Source organism: Cherax quadricarinatus, chromosome 2 (assembly GCF_038502225.1).
Source record: "Cherax quadricarinatus isolate ZL_2023a chromosome 2, ASM3850222v1, whole genome shotgun sequence".
NCBI lineage: Eukaryota > Metazoa > Arthropoda > Malacostraca > Decapoda > Parastacidae > Cherax > Cherax quadricarinatus.
The window spans coordinates 41,958,786-41,986,285 of NC_091293.1; the positions used below are offsets into that span (position 1 = coordinate 41,958,786).

Consider the following 27,500-nt stretch of genomic DNA (forward strand, 5'->3'; position numbering starts at 1 on the left):
GAACCCTGGACCCCAGTGGTGAGAGGCGTGAGACACTCACCACTGGGCTACCGCGTTGGTAGCCCAGTGGTGAAACAGAGAGATAAGCATCTAAGATGCGAGAGACACCCGATAGCTATTAAACAGCCAACGTGGCTGTTATCAATTTTCAGACAAGGTAACGGACAAGAGACCTTTTATTTCAGTCAGGTGTTGATGACAAATATACTGAGACAAGTGCTGGAGACAACAGGAATCCAGGAAATGATAAAATACCTGATGATAAGAGGATTTGGAACGGAAAACTAGTGTGTCCTTTTAAACGAAAAACTCTGCTCCAGGCCACTCTAAAACCACAGGAGAGGCTGATGAACAGCAGACATCGCATAGGGAAAGAAATAATACTAGCCAATTGTATTATCGATTTATAGGTGGAAAAAAATGTCACCACATATAACGTTTTACAATACACTTGACGTCGCTTGAACACATGGTAATGGATTATAGAACGATTGTTTTAATGTTTTATATCTGAAAACTTGAGTGACATAATTGGTGGACACTAACATATTTTCTTTTAAGCTACAACTCTTGAGCCCTTTCGTCATCCAGATCTGGATGAGGAAGCGGTGGAAGCAGAATTAATGTACAGTTTTAGGAGCAAATATCCTGGTGCTCACGGGGCATTCTAATTAGAAAATCGCAAGAAAGAGACCTGGCATTCTTCCTCACTTTATGTATTCCTAGACTGAGACAAGTTTCTTGAAAGAGTCCCACACTTAATAGAATATAGTCTACTATTTTAGAATGAACCTAAATAGTGACTTTGAATAGCGCATTTTACGATATAGTCTGACGTGTGATGTAGTAGCCAGGAACTTTGAACACTGTGTACTTAATTGCCTGCCCACTTAGAAATGTAGAGATAATACACTATCCTATATGATACACTAAGATATATATATACATATATATATATATATATATATATATATATATATATATATATATATATATATATATATATATATATATATATATATATATATATATATATATATATATATATATATATATATATATATATATATATATATATATATATATATATATATATATATATATATATATATATATATATATATATATATATATATGTTTTTGAGAGCTTTACGAATTTGTAGTCCTGAGTTCATAGATGAGGAAATATCCAAAATTTATGAAATAGGTAATGATTTAAAATACCCAAGAAATGTAATTGATAAATCTTTTAAAGTTGCTAGAAACACTTTTTATAATCCAAAAAGGGACAACCAGCCTTATTCAACTAAAAATATGTTGGTTCTCCCTTACCATGAAAACTTGGTTGATATGCCTTCTCTTCTTAAGACTTTTAATATTAAAGTTGTATTCAAAAATCTTGATACAGTGAAAAAACTTTTGATAAAGAATTTCCCCCAAAATGGTGATGGATGTGTCTATAAGATTCCTTGTAAAATTTGCGATAAAGTTTATTACGGTCAAACTGGTAAAAATCTCGAACTAAGATTAAAACAACATAAATATAGCATTAGAACTGGACAAGATTCCAATGCTCTATTTATTCATGTAAGAGATTTTAACCATCCAATTGATTTTCAAAAAGTTGAGAAAGTAGTACCAAGCAAGTCCATGGTCGACAGGAATATAATTGAATCTTGTTTCATAAAAAGCAGTTTTGACAATAATATGAATATTTCCTTTGGTTTATATAAATTAGATCCATTTATAATTAATAGAATTTGGGAAGAATTTAATAATACACTGGACAAATATTAATTTTTAAATTTTCTTGGGTAGAATAGCTTGGGGGTGAGTTGTGCAAGGGACCTATCCAAGTTGGGTCGCCGCGCATCACGTGTTTAACCGTTGTGGGATCTGATAGTGAGGTGCTGGCCGGACCCCTTATATAGCTTCCTTGGATGCTTTACTTTCATAGTTCTTTGATAATGTGAGTAGTCACGAAAGCGCTTGGTATTTCTCTATTCTTTCAGAGTGGTTGTTTTGCATATATATATATATACAAATATATATATATATATATATATATATATATATATATATATATATATATATATATATATATATTAACAACACTGCGGCTAGCCAAGGAGTCGAACCCATGCTGCTTTGGCCTGCCTCATGGTGGGCGTGAACTCATGACGCCTTAATCCACTGGACCACACAATCCGTAAGAGAAGCGCATCCAGCAGAGCGGGATGTTGTACCCGTTACCCAAGTACATACGGTGGTGTGGATGCCTCTAGGCTAATTTCATTCTACTCCTTGTTTGGTGTACTAGCACAACGAGCAGTATATTATATTATTGTACCACGAACAAGTGGTATTGATCAATAACAACACTGCGACTAGCCAAGGAGTCGAACCCATGCTGCTTTGGCCTGCCTTATGGTGGGCGAAAACTTATGACAACGTCGTGGAATTTTCGGTCACCATGAGGCGGGCTAGCCGAGGATTCGAACCCATGTTCGAATCCTCGGCTAGTCGCAGTGTAGTTATTGATTAAATACCACTTGCTCGTGGTTACAGTACTATATATATACTGCTAGTGGAGGCTAGTACACCAAACGGGAGGAGGATGAAATTAGCTCTGAAACATCCACACCATCTAATGTCCTCGGATCATGGTTCAACACCTAGCTCTGATGGGTGCGTGATTCTTGTAGGATTGTATGGTCCCGTGGGTTAGAGCATCGTGGAATTTTCACTCATCATGAGACAGGCTAAAACAACACAGGTTCGAATCCTCGGATAGAAGCAGTGTTGTTATTGATTAAATAGCACTTGTTCGTGGTTACAATATGTATATCTATATATATATATATATATATATATATATATATATATATATATATATATATATATATATATATATATATATATGCAATAAGATCACAGTAAACAGGTGATTTCAGAATATACAAAACAGTGGTTGTTTTGCATACACACACACACACACACACACACACACACACACACATATATATATATATATATATATATATATATATATATATATATATATATATATATATATATATATATATATATATATATATATGTAAGTACTCCTTGTCTTAAGAAATACTTACATATAAGCAATAAGATCACAGTCATCAGGTGATACCACAATATTCAAAGACAACCCCAGTGAAAAATAGTGAAATTCTAAACGTTTTCTGTTTTCTCACAATATCAATGGCTTGGAAAAATAATTGAATAACAGAAGGATATATGAGGCTGAGATATTACCCGCTCCATTATGATGTGGGATGGTCAAGATCTTGTCAAACATAGGTTAAATTCTTCTAAAATTTTATTAATTATAAATGAATCTAATTTGTAGAAACTTAAACCTATGTTCATATTAAAATCAAATCTATTTTTTATCGTGCCAATTAAGCCGAACCGGCGAGTGTGGCCTATCTGGCAAGGATATCCTCTGCTGAATATGCAGAATGAAAAGTTGTTTTTGCCATAAATCTGCGAAAATCAATCCGAACATAATTAAAAATTATATATATTATTATATTTTAAGTTATACTATATAAATTTTAACTGACCTTTGATATATGTAACACAATTTAGCTAAAAAATTTTTTTAGTTAAAGTTAGGTTAGGTAAGGTTGATAAGGGAGATAAAATAGCAGATACTTAAATCGGACCCAGAGATACAGAGGGAAACAAAATGGGATGAAGAAAGAGAGAGGACACTCATTATGGGCTTCCTGAGGCAGAAGGTGAGACATATGATGAAAGAAGACAGGGGAGGATTAAAGAGACTGAGAGCATCATTGTGGTAACAGGAAAGGACACGGCTCAACTGACAAATTTTCAGAGACTTGGGCAGTTTTCAAGGGAAAGGAACAACCCAGTTAAATTATCATTCAAGTCAGAAATGATACAAAAGAAAATCCTGCAGCCACGATTAAAGGGTTCCTCAAAATACCAGTGAGTATACCTCGACCGCGACAGAATGCAAAAAGAAAGGGAACAACTGAGAGAAAGAGTAAGAATGCGCTGGGGACAGGAAGGGGAAGGACAGGGCAGGTACTGGCAGACAGGGAAGCACATCCTCAAAGGGAACAGCAAATACAACTTCACACAGACCCACCCACCACATCCCTCAACCCCTACCATCCCACAATAACCAAATACAAATAAGAGTCAAACTACACTCCACATCCACATTCCCCTCCCCCCAGCACTAATACTGCCACATCAGCAGACTATCATAATATCCAGGCCTGCCTACGACACCCACAGCCAGCACCAACGAATCTCACTCTTAGGATACGGTTCTAGCTTATTTGTAATTCCAAAGCAGATGGAATTACAAATAAGAGTGACGAGTGGCGGGAAAGAATCACTGAGGAATCCCCGGACATCATAGCAATCACAGAGATAAAGCTCACAGAAGTAATAACAGATTTGATGTTCCCCTCTGGTTATCAGATCCTGGGGAAAGACTGGAGGCCAGAGGGGGAGGAGGAGTTGCATTGCTCATCAAAAACCAATGGAGTTTCGAGGAGATGGAAGGACTAGTCAGACGGGTAGTGGATGACTACACAGTAGCAGCACTGCATATTGGGGGCCACAAAAATGATGATAGCAGTGATGTATAACCTGCCACTGAACAGCAGGAAGCCAAGACAGGAATTTGATGAAAGCAACAAAGTGATGATAAACACACTAGCCGAAATTCCCAGAAGGACCCACATGAGCAGGGCAAAGTTGTTCATCATGGGGGATTTCAACCATAAGGAGATTGATTGGAAGAAACTGGAGCCACATGGGAAACAAGAGATATGGAGAATCAAGATGCTGGAGGGAACACTAGAAAACTTTATGTACCAACATGTTATGGACACAACCAGAGAGAAAGGAGACAACAAACCAGCAATGCTAGACCTTGTATTCACCTTGAGGCCCCAAGACGTTAGTGACCATGTGGTCTTGAGTTTCAAATACACAGTATAGTCAACAATGGAAAGTGAAGCAACAGAAGAAGGATGGGAGAAGCCAAGCTTCCAAAAAAGGGGACTACACAACAAGTATGAAGCAATTCTTACATCAGGTGCAGTGGATAAGCGAGCTAGAGGGAAACACAGTGAACGAAATGCCGGAACACGTGACCACAAAAGGCAAGGAGGAAGTGGAGAAGCTTGTACCAAAGGACAACAGAAACAATGGGAAGTCCGGTGTGAGCCCATGGTTTACCAGGAGGTGTGGAGAGGCCAAAGTCAACTGTGCTAGACCATGGAAAAAGTATTGAAGGCAAAGGACCCAGGAAAACGGGGAGTTGAGCCAAAGAGCCAGGAATAAATATGTATGCATATGGAGAGAAACCCAGCGTCAATACGAGAATAACATAGCATCAAAAGCCAAAACTGACCCAAAGTTGGTATACAACAACATCAGGAGGAAAACAATAGTCAAGGATCAGGTAATCAGGTTGAGGAAGGAAGGGGGGGAGCTCACAGGGAACGACCAGGAAGTATGTGAAGAGCTCAGCTCAAGATTCGGGGAGGTATTCACAGTGGAGACAGAGAGGCTCCAAGCAAACTGAGGTGGTAGGGTACACCAGCAAGTGCTGGACACGCTTCACACAACTGAGGAGGAGGAGATGAAACTGCTGCGGAAACTAAATACCTCGAAGGCGGTAGGCCCAGATAATATCTCTCCTTGAGTCCAGAGAGAGGGAGCAGATGTACTTTATGTGCCACTAACAATCTTCATTAAATCTATCAAAACAGGGCAACTTCCTGTGGTGTTGAAAACAGCAAATGTGGTCCTGATTTTTAAGAAAGGAGACAGACAAGCTGCGCTAAATCACAGACCAGTGTCGCTGACATATATTGTATGTTTGTAAAGTTCTGGAGAAGATTATCAAGAAAAGAGTGGTGGAGTACCTACAATGGAATGGACTAATACAGGAATGACAACCAGCACGGCTTCAGGGAAGGAAAAACCTTCATCACAAATCTATTGGGTTTCTATGACAAGACAACAGAAATTAGACAGGAGAGAGAGAAAGGGAGGGGTTAACTGTAAAAAGGCTTTAGACTCAGTACAAAACAAGAGACTGGATGAAAAACAGGAGGAATAGGTGGGAACAGGAGAGAAAGTACTGAGACGAATCAGGGAATATCTGAAAGAAAGAAAACATCGTGTGTCTGTCCGAGACGACGTGTCAGAGTGGGTACATGTGTCGAGTGGAGTTCCACAAGCGTCAGTCCTAGGTCTTGTGCTGTGTCTTGTAAATGTGAATGACATAATGGAAGGGATAGAGTCAGAGGTGTTCCTGTCTGCAAACGATGTGAAACTAATGTGGAGAATACAAGCGGACGAGGATCAGGTGAGCCTACAAGTGGATCTGGACAGACTGCAAACCTTGCCTGCCAAATGGCTCCTGGAGTTCAACCAAAGCAAGTGTAAAGTTATAAACCTTGGTGAAGAACAAAGGAGACCGCAAACGGACTACAGCCTAAGAGGTCGGAGACTGCAAAACTCACTCCAGGAAAAGGATGGAGGGTGAGCATCGTACCGAGCACATCTGAGGCGCACATCATTCAAATAACTGCTGCAGCATACGGGCGCCTACCAAAACTGAGAATAGCGTTTCAACATCTATATAAGGTCATTCGCGACACTATACACTGTGTACGTCAGGCCTATATTGAAGTATGCAGCACCAGTATGCAACCCACACCTGGTCAGGCACGTCAAGAAATTAGTGAAAGTGCAGACGTTTGTGACAAGACTAGCCCCGAAGTTGAGAGGTTTGTCCTACTAGAAGAGCTTAAGGGAACTCAACCTGACAACACTGGAAGAGTGGGGATAGAGGGGACATGATAACAATATGTAAAATGCTCACAGGAATTAACAGGGTGAATAGGAACAGAATGTTTCAGAGATATGACACAGCAACAAGGAGTCACGACTGGAAGTCACAGGGATGTTAGGAAGTATTTCTTCAGTTATAGAGTCGTCAGGATGTGGAAAAATTTGAAGAGTGGTGTAGTGGAAGCAGGATAAATACAAAGCTTTAAGAAGAGGTATGATAAAGCTCATGGAGAAAGGAGAGAGCGGACCTAGCAGCGACCAGTGAAGAAGTGGGGCCAGGAGCTATGAATTAACCTCTGCAATCACAATTAGGTGAATACAATTAGATGAGTACACACACACGCAACACAACACATGAACAACGCACACATAACACTCACACACATACAAGTGCAAAGGTTTGCAACAAGACTAGTCCCAGAGCTAAGGGGTATGTCCTACGAGGAGAGGTTAAGGGAAATCGACCTGACGACAATGGAAGACAGGAGAGATAGAGGGAACATGATAACGACATACAAAATACTGAGAGGAATTGACAAGGTGGACAAAGACAGGATGTTCCAGAGATGGGACACAGCAACAAGGGGACACAGTTGGAAGTTGAAGACACAGATGAATCACAGGGATGTTAGGAAGTATTTCTTCAGTCACAGAGTAGTCAGGAAGTGGAATAGTTTGGGAAGCGATGTAATGGAGGCAGGATCCATACATAGCTTTAAGCAGAGGTATGATAAAGCTCACGGTTCAGGGAGAGTGACCTAGTAGCGACCAGTGAAGAGGCGGGGCCAGGAGCTTGGACTCGACCCCTGCAACCTCAACTAGGTGAGTACAACTAGGTGAGTACACATACACACGCACACACACACACACACACACACACACACACAGGGTGACTCGAAGGACCCAGGGATCAGAGGAGAATGGTTCTGGTAATGAGCGGATGGAAGAGCAGTGCTAAAGGATGGAACAAGAGTAGGAGAGAAAACTAGGAATTCTTTCTGCAAAAATGGAGACAGCTTCTTGACAACACTGGAGGACAGGAGGGTTAGAGGAGACATGATAACGACATATTAAATACTGTGAGGAATTGACAAGGTGAACAAAGACAGGATGTTCCGGAGATGGGACACAGAAACAAGGGGTTAGAATTGGAAGTTGTAGACTCCTGAGCCAAAGGCACGTTAGGAAATATTTCTTCAGTCATAGAGTTATCAGGCAGTGGAATAGCCTAGAAAGTGACATAGTGGAGGCGGGAACAATTCATAGTTTTAAGACGAGGTATGATAAATCTCATGAAGTAGGGAGAGAGAGGACCCAGTAGCAATCATTGTAGATGCGGAAACAGGATCTATGAATCGACCCCTGCAACCACAAATAGGTGAGTACATACACACACATATGCAGATCTCCCTTTAAATTTGAACATTACTAAGGAAATATTACAAATTGATAGTTATATTTTTTCATAAACAAATATGTAAAATATTCGGTTTTTGACCAAACCTAACATTTTAGGGTTAGTTTTTAAGCCTTTGTATAAGTTGTGGCGCTGCCTCGCACAAAGAGTATATGAATGTGTAATGCACAATAAAGTAGCCGCTGCGGCAGCACAAATTACAGAATTAAACAGAAAACACTGAACTAAAAATGCAGATTAGAGTAACACGGGAAAGTATCCGAATAGTCTTTTAGTCCCTAAAATAGGAATAAAAGTAAACTCTCGGCATATATTCACTAGGCGATACACAACTCTCGATGTATATACAATGAAAGACACAACTCATAGTTTATATGCACTGAATGATGTACATCCCTTAGGGAATATACACTGAGTGTAACACGACTCTCGGTGTATTCCCGGTGTCATGGTAAAAGACTAACTGTTAGAGGTAACTTCTCCACAGGAGGTCCTACAAGATTCTGTCCTGGCACTCAGGCTTCTGCTATATGTGTATTACTTCCCTGAGGACTAAATGAGGACAAAATGTCACCATCTGCAATCCACTCAAATTAATGAGAATAACAGATGATGAAAGTATCCCCCCCCCCCAAAAAAAAAAAAGAAAGAAAACCCGTTCTGTGTGCACGAATATTCAGAAAAGTGGCTGCTGATATTCATCTCCTACATATACAAAGTAATGAAAACAGCAGAAGAGGAAGAGACCAGGAAATACAGATGGTTTCGCTTGGGCGTAAATAACCATAACACTTCAATGAAAGATTTGGATAAAGTCAGCCAATATTATCCTTAGAGAGTTAAATAATGTATCTCAGATCCCGCAGAATCACAAACTTACTGGAGTTCTACGATAAGGTAACAGAAGTAAGACTGGAGACAGAGGGGTGAGTAGGCTGCATCTTCTTGGACTTTAAGAAGACTTTCAGTACAATACGACACAAGAGACTGGATGAAAAGCTAGAGAGCAAGCAGGAATATCAGGGGAAATACTGCAATGGATCAAGGAATACCTGACAGGAAGAAAACAACGTGTGCTGGTATGTGTCATAGTGGGTGTACTTGTCGAGAGGTTCCACAAGGGTCAGTCCTAGGTCCGGTGTTGTTTCTAGTTATGTGAATGATATGACAGAAGGGATAGAATCAGAAGTGTCCCTGTTTACAGATGATGTGAAGCTAATGAGAAGAATACAACTGGACGAGGATCAGGTAAGCTTGCAATGAGATCTGGACAGGCTGCAAGCCTGGTCCGACAATTGGTTCCTGGAGTTTAACCCCACCAAGGGAAAAGTCATAAAGTTTGGGGAACTACAAAGAAGACCGCAGACGGAGTACGGCCTAGGAGGTCAAAGGCTGCAAAATTCACTCAAGGAAAAGGATCGTTGGGTGAGCATCATACTGAACATTTCTCCATGGGTGCACATCAACCAAAAAACTGCTGCAGCACATAGGCACCTGGCCAAAGAATGTTAGAAAGTATTTCTTCAGTCACATAGTTGTCAGGAAGTGGAACAATCTGGAGAGTGATACAGTGGAGGCAGGATCCATGCATAGCATTAAGAAGAAGTATGACAAGGCTCATGGAGCAGGGAGAGAGTGGACCTAATAGCGACCAGCGAAGAGGTGGGGCCAGGAGCTGTGAATCGACCCCTGCAACCACAAATAGGTGAATACATACACACACACACACACACACACACAAAAACACACACACACACACACACACACACACACACACACACACACACACACACACACACACACACACAGGGAGAGTGACCTAGTAGCGACCAGTGAAGAGGCGGGGCCAGGAGCTTGGACTCGACCCCTGCAACCTCAACTAGGTGAGTACACACACACACACACACACACACACACACACACACACACACACACACACACGCGCGCCAGGAGCTCGGACTCGACCCCCGCAACCTCAACTAGGTGAGTACACACACCATGTCCTCACTGGTAGTACACACACATATACACACGCTCGTGAATCTTAAGTAGTTAGTGGCCAATCAAAGCCACTGCCAGGGTCATCGGAAGTTGACAGTGTCAGTGAACAACCCGAGAAGTGATACACGATCTGTCCCAATCAGAAAAGGGAGGTTAAGGATACAGACACATGAAAACAATTTGAATCAGTGCCAAGAGAGAGAGTGGGATGGCCATAGGCCTAGTGTTGGTGTAGGTGGTATTGCCACATCCCAATACCAAAATTCAAACAGAATAAGTGTGACCCAAGCCAGGGAGATAAAAGACAAGGGTAGTTGAGTTAGTGACTCCAGTGTATAGTGCATACAGTGATAGAGGAGTTAGTGAATATAGCGTTTTTTTTTTTTTTTTTTTTTTTTTTTTCTAATTAATCTTTTTTTGTAATCATTATTACTTACTAAAATTTTATTAAACACCATATTTACTACCAGTCAATTTTACTTTTGTACATTAATCATTATTTTATACTTTTCATAACATTTTGTTGCCAAATTTTCAAGTTTGTATATTCAACTCCGACCTTTATATTATCCTTTGTACCTGTGTACCTGTGTACCTGTGTACCTGTGTACCTGTGTACCTGTGTACCTGTGTACCTGTCTACCATCTTACTATCATATTATAACCAAGTCATTGCCAAAGTTATTTTTTACTTATTATTCTTTTGGTACTTTAATTTGTGAATTTTATTTTGTCAATTTAAATCTAGTTATACTCTTGATCTTGTTAACAACCTATATCAGACCCTAGTGCAATTGCAAGTATCATTTTAATTTGTATTTTTATATTATAAGTTTATACCTAGTTGTACTTTAGCTCATTCTAGCTCAATACTTAGACAACACCTAAACTAACTGTACCTAGTTGTACTTTAGCTCATTCTAGCTCAATACATAGACAACACTAAATTAATTATATTAGACCTTAGTGCAATTACAAGAGTGAGTCTGGTGCCACTTGTAATTTTTTTTTATAGTATTAGTTTATACCTAGTTGTACTTTAGCTCATTATAGCACAACACATAGACAATATCAATTTCATTATGTTTATTAGTGACTGTACTCTATATGACAAAGTGCTTTAGCGGTATACTTATCCAAACCTCCCACCACTACAGAAATCAGTATTAGAACTCACCACATAATACAGGATATAAACAACCACTATTTAAACCTAAAAGATGAATGATCACGTTGACGCTGATCTAAACCTCCATAATCTAACACACAATCAAAACTTATTGGAAAGTAACTGCCTTTATTACACAGCATCACAAGCCAGCACTATCCTGAACACTGCTCAAAGTCTATCACTTCTTAACTACAGCATCAGGTCCTCAAGCAAACACTATGATGACCTCCTGGCACTCCTTGAGTCACTAAAGACACCCTTCTCCTGCATTATTCTTAAGCAGGACACAATTGATAACTACCTACTACCAGGATACACAGCAATCCACAACTGCAGACCATACCAAGTTGGGGGTGGTACTGCAATCTATTACTCTAACCAACTATCTTGTATTAGCACTATTGCTTTAGTGATGAATATGGGGAATACATTTTTGCTAATTTTACTGTAAAAACCTCAAGACGCCTATAACAATCGGTGCCATATACTGGATACCCCACACAAACATCCCAAACTTCAGTGAGAATCTAAAGTCACTAATAACAAACAGACATATGAACAAGCACCACCTTCTCTTAGCTGGAGACTTACTACAATATCAACCTTGGCCTACCAGATGATCAGACTGTAACTGATTTCATCAACAATATGAACAACGCTCTTATCATACCGACAATAACTAAACCAACCAGGCTGACTGAGACAAGTGCAACCATAATAGACCACATATGGACCAGCATACTAGCCCCCCTTAAATCAGGGATAATCACAGACAGCACTACTGACCACTACCCATCCTTCCTCTTAATAAACATTAGTAAGCCACCACCCGAATACAACAAAGTTTCATTTAGACTCCATGACGAGGCTTCAATAAGGAATTTCACAGCAGACCTAGAGACTGTTGACTGGCCTGCAGAATTCTCCAATGTCAATGGTATGACGATTGGACAGACATTTTTCTTAACAAAATACTTAGACTATACAACAAACATTGTCCTATAAAAACGAAACAGATCACGAATAAACGGCTTGGTTGCCCATGGCTAACCAGCAGCATTCTGAAATCCATTGATAAGAAACACCGATATGAAAAGCAATATAGACAGGGCTTAATACACAAAGATATTCTTAAACAATATTCAACAGTTCTCACCAAATTAATGTGTTTGTGTGTGTTGTTTGTCCGTCGATTCGACGAGGACCATCTAGTCATCCTGGGGTCGAAGTTGGTGGGTACGCAGATGACTTGTCAGGCCAATCCGCGCACGAAACGTTCTCTGGCAGTGTGGACAGGGAAGGGTGGCGGCATCGAGGGGTCTGATGGCTCTGGTCTTCCTCGCCTGCCTGCGCTGCTCAGCTAGTGAGATTCTGCTTGCCTCGCAGGATGTTGCCCCCTTCTGGACAACCGCTCGCCAGTCATTCCTGTCCTGAGCTATCAGCTCCCACATGGTGCGGTTGATGTTGAAAGCTTTCAGAGCAGTCTTAAGGGTGTCCTTGTAGTGCTTCTTTTGGCCTCCTTGAGAGCGCTTTCCATGCTGCAGTTCGCCAAACAAGAGTTTCTTTGGCAGCCGGTGGTTTGGCATGCGAGCAACGTGATCTGCCCAGCGAAGCTGTGTCTGCATTAGGATGGTGTAGATGCTAGGCAGGCCAGCTGTAGTCAGTACTTCTGTGTCTGGGATCTTATCTTGCCATTTGATGCCGAGAATTTTTCTGAGCCGTGTGGTGTGAAAGTGGTTCAACTTTCTGGCATGACGTTTGTAGACAGTCCAGGTTTCGCAGCCATAGAGAAGTGTGGTGAGGACTATGGCTCTGCACACCTTGATCTTGGTGCTTGTGGTGATGCCTCTTCGGTTCCATACATTCTTGTGGAGCCTGCCGAAGGTGGCACTGGCTTTGGCAAGTCTGGCATTCACCTCATCATCGATGACTGTTTCTGGAAAGGGTACTGCCGAGGTAGGTGAATTTGTCTATGGCGTTCAGTCGCTGCCCGTTGATGGTGATGTTTGGGTCAACATACGTCTTTCCCGGAGCAGGCTGGTGCATCACTTCAGTCTTCGTTGTACTGATTGTCAGCCCGAAGTTGTTGCAGGTGTCAGAGAACTTGTCAACACTGTGCTGCATGGCGGCTTCTGAAGCAGCGTTGAGGGTGCAGTTATCAGCAAATAGCAGGTCATTGATGGTGTCAGTTGCAGCCTTGGTTTTTGCTTGAAGCCTCCTGAGGTTGAAGACAGACCCATCTGTATGGTACCTGATGCCGATTCCTGCCTCTGTGTCCCTGAATGCGTCTGTAAGCATGGCCGAGAACATCAGGCTGAACATGGTGGGAGCAAGCACACAGCCTTGTTTCACTCCATTTGAGACTGGGAATAGTTTAGACGTCTCTCCGTTGTCTTGGACTCTGGCCAGCATTCCATCGTGAAGTTTGTGTACCAAATTAATAAAGAAAGCCAAACAACTGTACTACTCCAGCAGATTCACTGACACAAGAGGAGATATAAAAAAGACCTGGAAAACAATTTCCCAGATTCAGGGGACCCACAAACTGAAAAAAACAAGAATGTTGTTCTAACTAAACCTCATGAAACACCACTGCATCCCACTGACACAGCTAACAAGATAAATGACTTCTTCTCAAACATAGGATCTAATCTCGCCAGTAAAATCCCACGTACCAATGCCCATGCCGGGGGCTACCTAGATGGGAATTTCCCTAATTCCTTCTATCTTGTACCGACTGGGCCCACGGAAGTCACCACGATCATAAAGTCACTTAAAAATAATTCGGGGAATCTGTCTCACGTCCGACCATTATTGTACAAGTGAGCGCCCCATGTCCTTTCGCATGCTATTACATTACTTTTTAACAAGTCACTAGAAACTAGCACTTTCCCGACACTACTCAAGACGGGAAGGGTTACACCAATACATAAAGTTGGTGACCCTACAGACGTAAACAACTATAGGCCAATATCAAACTTACCATTGCTATCCAAAATCTTCGAGAAACTCGTGCACAGGAGAATATATTCATTTATAACGTCACAAATCATACTCAACCCCTGGCAATTTGGATTCAGGAAAAATAAAAGCACTAATGATACAATTATAAAAATGCTAGACCTGCTTTACACAGCATTGGAAAATAAGGAATATCCACTAGGAATTTTTATTGACCTAAGAAAAGCGTTTGACACAGTAGACCATGGCATCCTACTCCACAAACTTGACCACTATGGTATAAGAGGCCATGCGCTTGCATATTTTAAATCCTACCTTTCTAACAGGTATCAGTATGTCACCATTAAAGACACAGCCTCATCAATACGGCCACTTGATACTGGAGTTCCGCAGGGAAGTGTCCTTGGACCCCTGCTCTTCCTCATTTACATCAATGATCTTCCAAACATATCCCAACACCTGAAACCCATTCTCTTTGCTGACGACACGACTTATGTCATCTCCCACCCTAATCTTGCCACCGCCAACACCATTGTTAACGAGGAGCTGCTCAAAATATCGACTTGGATGACAGCCAATAAACTTACACTTAACACTGGCAAAACCTACTATATTATGTTTGGTAGCAGAGCAGGTGTTGTGCAACTTAACATTAAGATCGACAACACTCTAGTTGCCAGACATAATGAGGGCAAATTCCTTGGCCTATACCTCGACAACAACCTAAATTTCAGCACCCATATCCAACACATAACAAAAAAAGTATCCAAAACGGTAGGGATCCTCTCCAAGATACGATACTACATACCACAAACTGCCCTTCTCACACTATACCATTCATTTATATATCCATACCTCACCTATGCTATCTGTGCTTGGGGTTCAACTGCAGCAACACACCTAAAGCCAATAATAACCCAACAAAAAGCCGCATTAAGAATAATCACTAAATCCCATCCCTGGCAACAACCCCCCCACTCTTCATAGATCTAAACTTACTCCCTGTTCAGAACATCCACACTTACTATTGTGCAATCTATATCTACAGGACCTTAAATTCCAATATTAACCTTGACCTAAAACGCTTTCTTGATAGTTGTGACAGGATCCACAGGCATAACACCAGACACAAACATCTCTATGACATTCCCTGTGTTCGACTAAACCTTTACAAAAATTCAATGTATTTCAAAGGACCTAAAATCTGGAACTCTAGAACTGCAGACACATTCATCGCTTTCAAAACTACAGTTAGAAAACAAACATCTTATCTCCCTGATCCACCCCGACAGCTAACTACATGATAACCACCTGGTGGTTCAAAATTACACTCACTCACCCACTGACTATAAACCCAGAAATACTAATCTTAATCTTAAAATAATAAATCCTAACTAGTCATAAGTTTGCCTATGATACTCAAATATAGACACTTTGTATTGTGCCAAAACAAAAACATTCACATTGCTAAACTCACAAATTATGATGTAGTCACTTAGCCTTAATACCATAATCTGTAAGGATTTAATTTTAAGAATTAATCTAAGTCTGCTCGAAATGCCTAGCCATGCTAGGTGTCCTAGTGGCCCCCCCTGTAATTAGTATTTTATAACATGTAAACCACAAAATACCCAAAACCTGTAAACCCCACATTGTAACCATTATAGAGAATAAACTTGAATTGAATTGAAAGAAGAAATAGAAGAGGAGCCGGAACGGGAAGCATCGTACAGCGCATGAGCGAAGCAGTGCAGGCCTGCCAGACGTAACGTATATCTTTTTATGGTTGCTGGGGTATTGGCGCTGTATATTACTGATAGCTGAGGGTCACAAACCCTGCTCTGGAGAGCTGAATATCATACTTAGGACACTAATCACTGACAGAGGAGTAGAAGTGGGGAAGGAGAACAAAGGTGGGGACCAGAGGCACTGTAGTGCACGTGCAGGCAGTAAGGTTGGACAATTAACACTAACATTGTTTATTCATTAAGTATAACTCCAGGTATACACGTGTAGGTACACAGGCGTTTATTTAGCAAGTAAGTATAGCTCCAGGTATACACAAATAGGTGCACAGGTGTTAATAAGAAAGTACATCTCCAGGTATACACGAGTAGGTGCACAGGTGTTTACTCAGTAAGTACAGCTCCAGGTATACACGAGTAGGTGCACAGGTGTTTACTCAGTAAGTACAGCTCCAGGTATACACGAGTAGGTGCACAGGTGTTTACTCAGTAAGTATAGATCCAGGTATGCACGAGTAGGTGCAAAGGCATAGGCAGGGTACTCCCAGTACAGACTGTCTCGGTACATAGTAGCATGCACGTGGAGAGTCTATGATAGGCCCATAAGCCTGGCAGCTAGACTATCCCTCCCTCTCCTCCTCCCTCTCCCCTCGCTTGACACCCTACCATAATGGACACGTCTCACAAACCCACTCATATCCACACATACCCACACATACCCACAGTTCACACTCTCCTTGTACCTCCCCTACCTCTCTCTTTCCCTCCCTCCCTCTCTCTTTCCCTCCCTTCCTCCTCCTGCTCCTCCTCCTCCTCCTATACCTCCTCCACCTTCCCCCATCTCCCCTCCCTTCCTCTCTACCTACCTCCCCTACCTCTCTCTTTCCCTCCCTCCCTCCCTCTCTCTTTCCTTCCCTTCCTCTCTCTTTCCCTCCCTCCCTCTCTCTTTCCCTCCCTTTCTTCTCATCCTCCTCCTCCTCCTCCTATACCTCCTCCTCCTATACCTCCTCCATCTTCCCCCACCTCCCCTCCCTTCCTCCTTACCTACCTCCCCTACCTCTCTCTTTCCCTCCGTCCCTCTCTCTTTCCCTCCCTACCTCCTCCTGCTCCTCCTCCTCCTCCTATACCTCCTCCATCTTCCCCCACCTCTCCTCCCTTCCTCAGTACCTACCTCCCCTGCCTCGACCATTCCCTCCCTCCCTCTCTCTTTCCCTCCATTCCTCCCACTGCTCCTCCTCCTCCTATACCTCCTCCATCTTCCCCCCCTCCCCTCCTTTCATCCCTACCTACCTCCCCTACCCCTCTCTTTCCCTCTCCCCCTCTCTCTTTCCCTCCCTTCCTCCTGCTCCTCCTCCTCCTATACCTCCTCCATCTTCTCCCCACCTTCCCCTTCCTCCCTACCAACCTCCCCTACCTATCTCTTTCCCTCCCTTCCTCTTCCTGGTCCTCCTTCTATACCTCCTCCATCTTCCCCCCCACCTACCCTCCATTCTCTCTCTCCCTCTCCCCTCGCCTCCTAGGCCTGCAAGAACACTACCCAACCCACACGCCCAACGGACTCTAACACTCCCTTCCCCCCCTCTCTCTCTCTCTCTTCCTCTCTAACTCACACTCAACCACACTATCTCTCTCTATCCTCCTCCTCTTTCTGTAACACTCTAGCTCACACTCAAACACACTCTCTGTCCCTCTCTATCATCCTCCTCCTATACCTCCTCTATCTCCCCCCACCTCTTCCTTCTCCTCCTTCCTCTCCCCTCGCCTCTGAGGCCTGCAAGCACACTAAAGGCTGATCTTCCCCAACTCACATGCTTCACACACTCTGACTCTCCCTTTCCCCCTCTCTCTCTAACTCACACTCAACCACACTCCCTGTCTCTCTTTATCCCACTTTCTCTCCCTCATCATCTTCCTTCTCATCCTCCCTACTCCTTCTACTCCCCTCCTCACCATTGCTCTTCCCCCTGTCCCCCTTAGTGTTCCCCCCATCTCTCTTCCCCATGCTGCTGTCCCCCCTCCAGCTCACTATCCTTTTCCCCTCCCTGTCTCCTCCTCCCTTCTCCCCACAACAAACACCCCCCTCCCTCCCCACAACAAACACCCCCCTCCGAAGCACCCTTGGCATAAGCTTTTCCTTCTGTGAAAAAAAAAATGGGACACCAAAAACCTGGATGGAGAACCAGAGGAATGGTGGATGAAGCGAGTGGTGGACCTGGAAGAGATGACTGGGAGGCAGAGCTCACACGAAGAGAGGAGGAGTGGGGGAGGAGGCTGGAAGAGATCAACAAGAAAATGGAAGAGAAAATAGCTGAGGAGAGCAGGAAATGGGAATTACAAATCACAGCAGCTGAAGCTAAGATACAGAGCTTAGTAGAAGAACTAAAGAGTCTGAAACAGCCTAAAGAATCAAAGGACAGTACAGCCATGAGCCAAGAGCTACTACATCAGTCACCGATGAGGGAACAGTAGGGGACAAAGGAGATATACTGTATATGATGACCCCATCAGACCCAAGGGGGGCCTGGGAAAAGGCAGGGAGAACAGTAAGAACTAATGAGGGGACTAAAATCAATGAAGGAACTGAGCTATACACAGAGGCTCTAACAGGCAACTGCCATGTCCAGGAACAGATAAGCAGTGGGACACCGGATAGGGAAGAGACAGTAAGAAGCAACACATCAATGGCAGGAACTAATTTGAATCAGAGGATGCTCAGGGATGCACAGTGGGAGGATGAAAGGGAGATGGCCATTTTTGTCTATGGGCTCCAAGAAGTAGATGGGGAAACTTATGAGGCAAGGAAACAGTAGGAGAAAAAAACGATTGAAAGCATCATGAAAGCAATAGGAGAGGACGACATGACTCAGCTGACAAATTTTCGGAGAATTGGGTGGTTTGCGAGGGGAAAAAAACATCAAGTCAAAGTGATTTTTAAGGCAGAGTCAGCTCGAAACCGGATCCTGCTGGAGAAAGCACGCCTAAGGGACAATCAGGCATTCTGGAGTGTGTACCTCGACCGAGACAGAACACAAGAAGAAAGGATGACACTGAAAGAGAGGGTGCAACGTCGCAAGGAGGAATGGGAGGCAAGGAAGGTGGAGAGCAGGAGAAATCAGGCCCACATGGAAGAACAAACACAACCCCCTCCAGTACCACCTACAGAAGGAACACAACCATGGCAATCCCAAAGCAATCAAATGACCTAACCCAAAACCCACTCACTGTACCCTCTGCCCCCATCCCCCTCAGCACAAGCCCCACCCGCACAGAAACCCACAGTAACTCACACATCCCCCTCTGCATAAACCCCACCCCCACAGTAACCCTCAGTTACCCACACATCTCCCTCAGCTCAAACCCCACCTCCACAGAAACCCACAGTAACCCACACAATATACCCTCTCCCCCCATCACCCTCACCACAAACCCCACCCTCACAATAACCAACAGCAACTCACACACAGTACCCTCTATCCCCATCCCCCTTGCCACAACCCCCTCCCCCATTGCAACCCCCATAGACCCTCTTCCCCCATCCTCCTCACCACCACCACACCCCCACTGAAACCCCCCATAGGCCCTCTGCCCCCAGACACCACACCACACACCCCACCCCCACACCAACTCCCTATAGGCCCCTGCTCCCCCTAACCCATCTCTCTCCCCAGACCACAAAGTTGAAGGCTTAGTACACGAACACGGATGGAATAATGAATAAATGTGAGGAGTGGCATGAAAGAATCAAGGAGTTGTCCTCAGACATTGTAGCGGTTACAAAAACAAAACTCACTGGGATAATAACAGATGCAATCTTCCCACCTGGATATCAGATCCAGAGGAAGGATAGAAGGAGCAGGGGGGGAGGGGTTGCACTACTAATAAAAAACCGGTGGAGTTATCAAGAAATGGAAGGTATGGACGAGATTGGAGAAATGGATTACATAGTAGGTACAGTTCAGTCAGGGGAACACAAGGTAGTCATTGCAGTAATGTATAACCCACCACAGAACTGCAGGAGGCCAAGAGAGGAATATGATGAGTGCAACAGAGCAATGGTGGACACTCTAGCTGAGGTGGCAAGAAGGGCCCACTCAAGTAGAGCAAAGTTACTGGTCATGGGCAACTTCAATCACAGGGAGATTGATTGGGAAAACCTGGAGCCACATGGGGGTCCCAAAACATGGAGACCCAAGATGATGGATGTGGGGCTGGTAAATCTCATGCACCAACATGTTAGGGATACTACCAGAGAGAGAGGGAAGGATGAACCATTAAGACTGGACCTCGTGTTCACCCTGAGTAGCTCAGGCATTGAGCACATAACATATGAAAAGCCCCTTGGAGCTAGTGACCACGTAATTATGAGCTTTAAATACATCGTGGAGCTAAAAGTGGAGAGGGTTACAGGAGTAGAAAGGGAAACGCTAAACTATAAAAGGGGGACTACACAGGAATGAGGACCTTCCTGCAGGAGGTTCAGTGGGAACAGGAGTCAGTAGGAAAATCAGTAAACGAAATGGTGGACTTTGTAACAACAAAATGCAAGGAGGCAGAGAAAACGTTTGTTCCCAAGGGTAACAGAAATAATGGGAAAGACAGAATGAGCCCTTGGTTTACCCAAAGGTGCAGGGAGGCAAAAAGTAAGTGCTCTAGAGAATGAAAAAAGTACAGAAGGCAAAGGACTCAGGAGAATAAAGAGATTAGTAGAAGAGCCAGAAACGAGCATGCACAGATAATGAGGGAGGCGCAGCGGCAGTATGAAAATGACAGCATCGAAAGTCAAGTCTGACCCGAAACTACTCTACAGCCACATCAGGAGGAAGACAACAGTCAAGGACCAGGTAATCAGGCTGAGGAAAGAATGTGGGGAGCTCACAAGAAACAACAAGGAGGTATGTGAGGAGCTCAACATTTCAGGAAGTATTTACAGGAGCTCAACATTTCAGGAAGTATTTACAGTGGAGGCTGAAGGGACAACGGGAAGACAAAACAGTGGGGTACAGCAACAAGGGATATACCAACAAGTGTTGGATGAATTACACACAACTGAGGAGGAGGAGGTGGAGAAGCTCCTATGTGACTTTGATACCTCAAAGGCAGTGGGACCAGACAACATCTCTCCGTGGCTCCTTAGAGAGGGAGCAGGGACACTATGTGTGCCACTAACCAAAATCTTCAACACTTCCCTTGAAACTGGGCAACTACCTGAAGTATGGAAGAAGGCAAATGTAGTCCCCATCTTTAAGAAGGGAGACAGAAATGACGCACTAAATTATAGACCAGTGTCACTGACATGTATAGTATGCAAAGTATTGGAAAAGATTATCAGGAGGAGAGTGGTGGAGCACCTGGAGCGGAACAAGATTATAAACGACAGCCAGCACGGATTCATGGAAGGCAAATCCTGTGTCACAAACCTACTAGAGTTTTATGACAAGGTAACTGAAGTAAGAAATGAGAGGGAGGGGTGGGTTGATTGCATTTTCTTGGACTGCAAGAAGGCCATCAACACAGTTCCTCACAAGAAATTAGTACAGAAGCTAGAGGAACAGGCACGTATAACAGGAAGGGTACTGCAATGGATCAGAGAATACCTAACAGGGAGGCAACAGCGAGTCATGGTCCATGATGAGGTATCACAGTGGACGCCAGTGACGAGCGGGGTCCCACAGGGGTCAGTCCTGGGACCAGTGCTATTCTTGGTATATGTGAACGACATGACGGAAGGGATAGACTCAGAAGTGTCCCTGTTTGCAGATGACGTGAAGTTAATGAGAAGAATTAAATCAGATGCTGACCAGACAGGTCTACAAAGAGACCTGGACAGGCTGGATGTGTGGTCCAGAAAGTGGCTCCTAGAATTTAACCCCGCCAAATGCAAAGTCATGAAGATCGGAGGATGGCAAAGAAGACCGCAGACAGAACATAGGCTAGGTGGCCAAAGGCTGCAAACCTCACTCAAAGAGAAAGACCTAGGAGTGAGTATAATACCTAGGACATCGCCAGAAGCACACATTAAGCAGATAACTGCTGCGGCATATGGGCACTTGGCAAACCTGAGAATAGCGTTCCGGTACCTCAGTAGGGGATCGTTCAAGACTTTATACACTGTGTACGTCAGGCCCATACTGGAGTACGCTGCACCAGTTTGGAACCCACACCTAGTCAAACACGTCAAGAAATTAGAGAAAGTGCAAAGGTTTGCACAAGGCTAGTTCCAAAGCTAAGGGGAATGTCCTATGAAGAAAGGTTAAGGGAAATCGGTCTGACAACACTTGAGGACAGGATAACGACATACAAACCTGATAACGACATACAAAATTCTGCGTGGAACAGACAAGGTGGACAGAGACAGGATGTTCCAGAGATGGGACACAGAAACAAGGGGCCACAATTGGAAGCTGAAGACTCAGATGAGTCAAAGGGATGTTAGGAAGTATTTCTTCAGTCATAGAGTAGTTAGGAAGTGGAATAGTCTGGCAAGCGATGTAGTGGAGGCAGGAACTATACATAGTTTTAAGACGAGGTATGATAAAGCTCATGGAGCAGGGGGAGAGAGGACCTAGTAGCGGTCGGTGAAGAGGCGGGGCCAGAAGCTGAGTATCGACCCCTGCAACCACAATTAGGTGAGTACACTCACACACACACACACACACACACACACACCTAGCCAAGCACGTGAAGAAACTAGAGAAAGTGCAAAGGTTTGCAACAAGACTAGTCCCAGAGCTAAGAGGTATGTCCTACGAGGAGAGGTTAAGGGAAATCAACCTGACGACACTGGAGGACAGGAGAGATAGGGGGGACATGATAACGACATACAAAATACTGAGAGGAATTGACAAGGTGGACAAAGACAGACAGGATGTTCCAGAGATTGGACACAGTAACAAGGGGACACAGTTGGAAGCTGAAGACACAGATGAATCACAGGGATGTTAGGAAGTATTTCTTCAGCCACAGAGTAGTCAGTAAGTGGAATAGTTTGGGAAGCGATGTAGTGGAGGCAGGATCCATACATAGCTTTAAGCAGAGGTATGATAAAGCTCACGGCTCAGGGAGAGTGACCTAGTAGCGATCAGTGAAGAGGCGGGGCCAGGAGCTCGGACTCGACCCCCGCAACCTCAACTAGGTGAGTACAACCTCAACTAGGTGAGTACACACATACACATACACACGCATAGAGTTGTCAGGCAGTGGAATAGCCTAGAAAGTGATGTGGAGGCGAGATCCATACATAGTTTTAAGACGAGGTTTGATAAAGCTCATGGAGCAGGAATAGAGAGAACCCAGTCGCAATCAGTGAAGAGGCGGGGCCAGGAGCTATGACTCGACCCCTGCAACTACAAATAGGTGAGTACAGACACACACACAAACACACACACACACACACACACACACACACACACACACACACACACACACACACACACACACACACACACACACACACACACACACACACACATACACACCTGGACAGGCTGGGCACCTGGTCCAGCAATTGGCTTTTCGAATTTAACCCTCCAAATTCAAAGTCATGAAGATTGGGGAAGGGCAAAGAAGACCGCAGACAGAGTATAGGCTAGGTGGCCAAAGACTGCAAACCTCGCTCAAGGAGAAAGATCTTGAGGTAAGTATAACACCGAGCATGTTTCCAGAAGCACACATCAACCATATAACTGCTGCAGCATATGGGCGCCAGGCAAACCTGAGAATAGTGTTCCGATGCCTTAGTAAGGAATCATTCAAGACACTGTACACCGTGTATGTCAGGCCCATACTGGAGTATGCAGCACCTGTTTAGAACCCACGCTTGATCAAGCACGTCAAGAAATTAAAGAAAGTGCAAAGGTTTGCGACAAGGTTAGTTCCAGAGCTATGGGGAATGTCCTACGAAGAAAGGTTAAGGGAAATGGGCCTGACAACACTGGAGGACAGTAGGGTTAGGGGAGACATGATAACAACATACAAAATACTGCATGGAATAGACAAGGTGGACAGAGACAGGATGTCCCAGAGAAGGGACGCAGAAACAATGGGTCACAATTGGAAGTTGAAGACCCAGATGAGTCAAAGGGATATTAGGAAGTATTTCTTCAGTCATAGAATAGTCAGGAAGTGGAATAGCCTAGCAAGAGAGGTAGTGGAGGCAGGAACCATGCATAGCTTTAAGATGAGGTATGATAAAGCTCATGGAGCAGGGAGAGAGAGGACCTAGTTGCACTCAGTTAAGAGGCGGAGCCATGAGCTGTGTCTCGCCCCCTGCAACCACAATTAGGTTAGTGCACACACACACGCACACACACACACACAGGGAGGACTCGAAGGACCCAGGGATCAGAGGAGAATGGTTCTGGTAAGGAGGAGTGAATGGAAGAGCAGTGCAAAAAAAATGGAACAAGAGTAGGAGAGAAAACTAGGAGAGCTTTCTACAAAAATGGAGGAGGAAAAGGAGAATTGGGAGTCACAAGTCAAAGCTGCAGTAGCCAGGATAAGGGTCCTAGAAGATGAGGTAAACATTCTGAAGCGAGTTACATGGGTATTAACCAGAGAAGACACAGTATCTGAAGCTGGGAGGCCCAACAGGAAGGAAGGAGATATAACTTATCCGAAGGCCCTATCAGCCTACCAAGCAGAGCCAATGAGTGAAAGGGAAGAGCAGCAGGGTGCAGGTGGAGAAGGGGATAGGTCAGATGCAGAGGCACGACCATGCCACCAAGAGCTACAGGAAAAAGCAAAGGGGAAAATGGCCGTGTACAGACAGGAACCAGAGTCACAGAGTGAAAGGCAATGGGAGGAGGAGAGGGCAAAGTCAGTGTTTATCCATGGGCTTCAGGAGAGTGAGGAAAGGACACACACTGAAAACATCAGGCAGACAGAAAGGAGATTGAGAACATCATCACAGAAATAGGTGAAGAGGAGATGTTCGAGATTGTAAATTCTCAGAGAATAGGGGGGTACTTGAAGGGGAGAAAACGACCAATCAAGCTGATTTTCAAGACAGAAATAGTGCAGACCAGGATCCTCCAAGAGAAACCACGGTTGAAGGAATTGGCAGAATACATATTCCTTGACCAAGAAAGAATGCAAACAGAACGACAGCAACTGAGGGAGAGGACACAATAGCAAAAGGAGCTAGGAAGATAGACAAGGACAGAATCAGCAGAACCCCACAACCAATCACGTTATCCCAACACAAACCACAATCCAAACTTACAGCTCCCACCCAACACTCAGCTATAGAATCCCACAGTACACTGCCAGATCCCTCACCCTCACAGTCCCCCAAAACACACTGTTGGAGAGGAAACTGAAGGTCTGGTACACCAATGCTGATGGAACAACAAATAAGCGGAAGGAGTGGCATGAAAGAGTCAAAGAGGCATCACCAGACATCATAGCTCTCACAGAAACCAAGCTCACAGGTATGATAACAGATGCCATATTTCCAATGGGATATCAGTTCATGAGGAAAGACAGAGAGAACAGAGTGGGTGGAGGAGTGGCATTGCTGATCAAAAACCGATGGAATTTTGATGAGCTGGAGAGAGGAGACAGAGAAGCAAGAGATTACATAGTAGGAACACTTCACTTTTGAGGTTCCAAGGTGGTAATTGCAGTGATGTATAACCCACCACAGAACAGTAGGAGTAATAGAGCGATGATTGACACACTGGCTAAAGTGGCCAGAAGGGCTCAGGTGATCAGGGCAAAGCTACTGATCATGAGTGATTTCAACCACAAGGAAATCGATTGGGAGATCTTGGAGCCACATAGAGGACTAGAAACGTGGAGGGCTAGATGATGGAGGTGGTACTGGGAAACTTCATGTACCAACACGTATGGGACACTACCAGAGAGAGAGAGAGAGAGAGAGAGAGAGAGAGAGAGAGAGAGAGAGAGAGAGAGAGAGAGAGAGAGAGAGAGAGAGAGAGAGAGAGAGAGAGAGAGAGAGAGAGAGAGAGAGAGAGAGAGAGAGAGAGAGAGAGAGAGAGAGAGAGAGAGAGAGAGAGAGAGAGACGCGAGGATGAACCAGCGAGACTGGACCTAGTATTCACCTTGAGTAGTGCAGATATTGAGGACATCACACACGAAAGACCCCTTGGGGCCAGCGATCATGTGGTTTTAAACTTCGAATAAACAGAAGAGTTAAAAGTGGAGGGGGAAGCAGGAAGGGCCAGACGAACGAAGGCAGACTACAAGAAAGGGGACTACGCAGGAATGAAGAACTTCCTGAACAGGGTTCAGTGGGACAGAGAACTGGCAGAGAAGTTAGTAAACGAGATGATGTAATATGTGACAATAAAGTGCAAGGAGGCTGAGGACAGGTTTGTACCCAGGGTTAACAGGAATAATGAAAAAGCCAGGATGAGCCTGTGGTTCACCCAAACGTGCAGGGAGGCCAAAACCAAGTGTGCTAGGGAAAGGAAGAAGTACAGAAGGCAAAGGACCCAGGAGAATAAGGAGAGCAGTAGTAGAGCCAGAAATGAATATGCATAGGTAAGAAGGGAGGCCCAACGACAATATGAAAACGACATAACAGCGAAAGCCAGATCTGATCCGAAGCTGTTGTACAGTCACATCAGGAGGAAAACAACAGCCAATGACCAGGTAATCAGGCTAAGGAAGGAAGGAGGAGAGCTCACAAGAAATGACCACGAAGTAAGTGAAGAACTCAATATGAAATTCAAAGAAGTGTTCACAGAGGAGACAGAAGGGACTCCAGAAAGATGGAGAAGTGGGGTACACCACCAAGTGTTGGACACAGTACATACAACCGAGGAAGAAGTGAAAAGGCTGTTGAGCGAGCTAGATACCTCAATGGCGATGGGGCCGGATAACATCTCTCCATGGGTCCTGAGACAGGAAGCAGAGGCTCTATGTGTACCCCTAACAACAATATTCAACACATCTGTCGAAACCGGGAGATTACCTGAGGGATGGAAGACATCAAATACAGTCCCAGTTTTTAAAAAAGGAAACAGACATGAAGCATTAAACTATAGACCAGTGTCACTAACATGTATAGTATGTAAAGTCATGGAGAAGATTATCAGGAGAAGAGTGGTGGAACACCTAGAAAGGAATGATCTCATCAACAGCAGCCAACATGGTTTCAGGGAAGGGAAATCTTGTGTCACAAACCTCCTGGAGTTCTATGACATGGTGACAGCAGTAAGACAAGAGAGAGAGGTGGGTGGATTGCATTTTCTTGGACTGCAAGAAGGCGTTTGACACAGTTCCACACAAGAGATTATGGCAAAAAGTATAGGACCAAGCAGGGATAACATGGAAGGCACTACAATGGATCAGGGAA

General features: G+C 44.0%; 1 protein-coding gene across 1 annotated transcript in view; it reads left to right on the forward strand.

Moving 5' to 3' along the window:
• Positions 1 to 27,500, forward strand: part of LOC128706584 (cell adhesion molecule 3) — a 412,130-nt gene that overhangs the window by 227,911 nt on the left and 156,719 nt on the right. The window lies entirely within an intron of this gene.